Here is a 4719-nt window from a genome sequence, read left to right as displayed (position 1 = left end):
GATAAGGGTTCTGTGAGTAGCAAAAGGTACACATTTACAAAATAAAGATTGGAAGAAAGCCCAGAGGAAATAGGAGAACAATAAGGGAAAAGAAGTAGGGAACCTCACATACTTCACATGAGGCTTAATCTCAGGAGTTGCTATAGTGACCAAATAAAAGTGGGTAGTGACCAATCAAAGGGGATATCGAGGCACAAAAAACTGCAGCCTTTATAAACAGTAGAGAAAATGGATTCAGTGGGACTCTTCCCCTTCCACATGTGGAAGTCTATGCTGTAGGACTCTTTTCCCCTCTCCACATGGGAGTCTGTGCTTGTCTCTCAATAAATTTCCACCTTTGCTATACCATCTTTTATCCATGGTTTCATTCTTTGACTCCACCGGACAAAGAGCCCTGGGAACCATCCTGCATTTCCAGTCCAAATTTCCCGTTTCACATCCATTCATTCAATAATTATTCACTAGGCCCTGGGACTATAAGTTGGACAAACAGATATGCCCTTACAGAGGTTAAAGTCTGGATTCTAGAAGGAAAATACAGGCAATAATAACCATACAAAAAAATAACTACAAACTAAGATTAATGCTAGGAAGAATGAAAGAGTGCCAGAAAGGAATTTGACCTGAGTTCTGCTGATGACTTTGAGAGGCATGGAATAAAATGTTCCAGAAAACAAGAGGTAGCATGTTTAAAGGCCTTGTGCTATAAGGGAATGTGGCAAGAAAGCCTTGCAAGTTAAACAAAAGCCAGACTACACAGAAAGTTCTTGAACATGTTAAAGAGTTTTAATCTTAACCTAAAAGCAATGGGAAAACATTGAAAGATTTTAAATGGAGAGAGGGACCATGGATAAGATTTGCATTAACATTTTTGGCAGCAGTAAGAAGCAAATCGGAAGGGGGTGAGAGTGGATATGATAAGACAAAATTAGGAAGCTGTCATAGTTCTCAAGAGATACTGCCTTGAATTGGGGTGTTGGCAGTGGAGATTGAGAGAAATGGATGGATGTAACAGATTTGGGAGGTAAAATCCATGAGACTTAGTGCTAGATTAATAATGAGGTAGGCATGAGGTGATGTCAAGAATGCATTTTGATAATAGGAGATACTGAAGAGAATTGTATTTGGTGGGGTAGATGTGTGTGTATACTAATATGTGTTTGTAATGTGTTCAGTGTTGGTTTGAAGTAACTTTAAAACAACTAAGGAAAGATACAGAACAGGTAGATGTATGTATTGCTTTGGATCACAAATAGATAAGATGATAAATGGATAGACACATACTAGTACAATAGGTAACACAATAATACTTAACTATTATTACTTTTCTGCCTCTCTACCCATTACATGTTACATACTTTTTTAACATATATATATATATAGTTAATATGCAAAGTGTCCCCTCAGGAGTTTGACTGGAAGACTGGGAGTTTGATGGCTCGCTATGACGTGTGCTGACAACCAGGGGGTAGCGCAGCCAGAAGGCCCAGATTGGCCCTGATCATAGGCCAGGTCGAGGGACCCTACATGTGCCTGAATTTCATGCACTGGGCCTCTAATGTAAATATATGGGCTAATTGAAACCAGACTAAAGATTATAGAATGAGAAGCCATTGAGGTCTACGAACATATTGATTATCTAACATGTAACATGTAAGGGCTGAATAGAAGAGTATGACCCTGTAAAGGAGCAGAGAATAAATGAGCAGAAATTCAAAAAAGTAGATAACAATATTTTTTAGTTCTTTTGGGGTTCTAGTGTCAACATTTTCCTCATTTAAAATTTTTACTTACTAGTACAGTGTATATGCTGGTGAGAAAATGGCCGCTGTGGGGGGTGGGGTGGGAACCAGTGTGAAGAGTCAGGAGAACAGAAAGGCTCATTGAAACCTTCCATGGCCCACAATATATTTTTGGAGATTTTAGTTCTGATGAATTCAACCAGTTCTTTGAGATTCCTTGTTCTTCAATTGAGCTTCCTCCATACAATGTAACAGTTCTGTGCTACCTGATGGACAAGAATGTCAGAGAACTGAGTTTGATGCTAATGAAGTAATTGAACTCAATGACACTTTGTAGAGAACTCGCAACCACAGTATTTCAAGCAAATTGAATCCTCAGGCCATGGAATTTATTCTTAGTTGCACAACTTCCAAAAAGACCCCTCCCTGATGGTGTAGCTAAAGAAGCAAACTACAGCTCCATTGATTGCCAGTACCCAGGGTCTGCCCTTGCTCTGGATCATAGGTACAACATGGAGGCTGAAGTTTTGGAAAATAATGGTGTCTCTGATGATGTTGGAAAAAGGGAGCATAAAAAGAAGAAAAAAACGTCCACCTGGATATTATAGTTACTTGAAAGATGGCTGCGAGGGTAGTATTTCCATGGAAGCCCTAGGGTCAATGGGCATACCAATCCAGCATGTAGAATTGATGGGTGATATACTCTTACTGGGGACACCCAGGACTGCAGCAGCCCTAAGTATTCCAAAGAGTTAGTCAGTAATGCTGTGCCTGGTGGGTCTTTCCTCAGAGCCCTGAACAGCAATGCTTGGACTGAAGGATAGCCTTAGGGCCATCAGGGGCCTGACTTTGTACAGTCCTGCCTCCCTGCAGAAGCTGGCAGGGACAACCTGTTGTGGACAGCTGTAGTTCACCCTTACGTTGGCACTGATACTACTGAAAATCTTGGAGTTGCTAATGGACAAATATTTAAATCCTCGGGTGAGGGCTCGACCTCCAATGGGATGGAGTTGTACAATGTGGAAAGCATGACTCAGATCCAGCTAAAGATGAGAGTGCTTCCCCTCTTGCTGATGCCCTGGCCTCTGTGGTGGATACCACTCACATCAATCAGTCTAAGTCATGGGCCAGTCTTTTCCATGATTCTAAACCCTCTTCCTCCTCGCCTGTGGCTTCTGTGGAAACTGAGTCCCCTGGACTCTGAAAAGCAGGATGAAGTCATGAAAAGGCTTGTTCCAGTTTCAGAGGCTCCTGTAGCCATAAAGGTTGGAGAGTTACTGGGGAATGTAACCCTAATACATAAGCCAGTATAATTGCAACCCCATGTGTTGATCAATAAAGGAAACTGCTCCTACATTAATGCTACACTATGGGCACTGATTGCTTGCCCTCTGATGAAGTTCATTCCTCTGTATTCAATAATGCAAAGACCTTGTACGTCGACATCCATGATGTGTGTTTGGCTAAGGAATGAGTTTACAAATATGCCAGTATTTCCAAAACCCAGACAAGCACTTGGGAATAAAATCATGAGGGATATCTGCCCTGGAGTTGCCTTTGAACCCACATATATGTATAGACTCCTTACAGTCATCAAATTGAGCCTGTCTGAAAAGGATATACAAGAAGATGGAGGAATACATAGGCTTCATTCTAAATGAACTTCATGAGGAAATGTTGAAACTAAAGAAACTTATCTCACCAAATAATGAAAAACTCACAAAAGCCACTCAATGAACGAGGAAGAGCAGGAAGAACCAGGCGACAGAAGTGAGGATGAATGAGAGCAAGTGGGCCCCAGAAATAAGACTTCAGTCACTCGCCAGGTGGACTTTGTTCAGACCCTAGTCACTGGCATTTTTGGTGGACACATCAGGTCTGTGATTTACCAGCAGAGTTCAAAAGAATCTGCCACTTTGTAGCCATTTTTTTTACCTTGCATATCCAGTCTGACAAGATATGTACAGTCCAGGATATGCAGTCTGATGAGATATATACAGTCCAGGATGCACTGGAAAACTTTGTAGCAAGAGAATATTTCCAAGGTTATACTGCAAAAAACAAAACAAAACAAACAAAAAAACAATACAAGAGCTTGAGATCAGTTGAACAGTGACTCTGGAAAAACTTCTTCCTGTCCTCCTGCTGCACCTGAAATGATTTGCTTACAAGAAGACTCTTGAATATCAGAAGTTTATAAAAAAATATTGAATATCACCCTAGCCAGTTTGGCTCTGTGGATAGAGCATTGGCCTGTGGACAAAACAGTCTAGGATTCTATTCCGGTCAAGGGCATGTACCTCGGTTGCAGGCTCCTCCCCTGTCCAGGCCCTGGTCAGGGCTCATGCAGGAGGCAACCAATTGATGTGTTTCTCTCACATCGATGATGTTTCTCTCTGTCTTTCCCTCTCTCTAAAAAAATCAATGGAAAAATATCCTTGGGTGAGGATTACCAAAAACAAAACAAAACAAAACAAAAATTGAATATCTTGTGGGCTTGGAAATTAGTAAAGAACTGCTTTCTCCAGGAGTTAAAAATGAGAATTTTAAATGCCACAGAACCTATAGAGCATTTGCAGTAGTCTACTACCATCATGGCAGCAGTGTGAAGGGTAGTCATTGCAATGCAGATGTCTTCCAGATTGGTCTGAATAGCTGGCTGCGCATTGATGACCAGACACACAAGGTGATTATTCAGTACCAGGTGGTGAAGCCCATTGCTGACTGCACAGCCTACCTTCTCCATTGTTGCTGAGTGGACCTGCTGTAACACCTTTTTGCTGTGGGTGCCTGACACCTGCTTATAGAACACCAACTCTCACTGACTTCCTTCCTCTCTTTAGTGTCTCTTCAGAGAGAAACTCTCCCTTTTGCAAAAAAAATTGAATAGAATGAAAAGGAGATGCCTTGGGGTTTGTGCATGGCATAATTTGTGTTGTCTTATAACTTGCAAGTCAAAATAATTTGGTTGAAACAG

General features: G+C 41.3%; 1 pseudogene across 1 annotated transcript; it reads left to right on the top strand.

The window, feature by feature from the left end:
* Positions 1-846: 846 nt before the first annotated feature.
* LOC307096032 (ubiquitin carboxyl-terminal hydrolase 10-like) lies at positions 847-4497 on the top strand (annotated as a pseudogene). Its single transcript has 3 exons — positions 847-902; positions 1861-3946; positions 4221-4497. The product of its transcript is annotated as a ubiquitin carboxyl-terminal hydrolase 10-like (transcript).
* Positions 4498-4719: the final 222 nt, after the last annotated feature.

This window comes from Cnephaeus nilssonii (genome assembly GCF_951640355.1).
Source record: "Cnephaeus nilssonii genome assembly, chromosome: X".
Lineage (NCBI taxonomy): Eukaryota > Metazoa > Chordata > Mammalia > Chiroptera > Vespertilionidae > Cnephaeus > Cnephaeus nilssonii.
The sequence above is the reverse complement of the archived record's forward strand: the minus strand, read 5'-3'. Positions and strand labels throughout refer to the sequence as shown.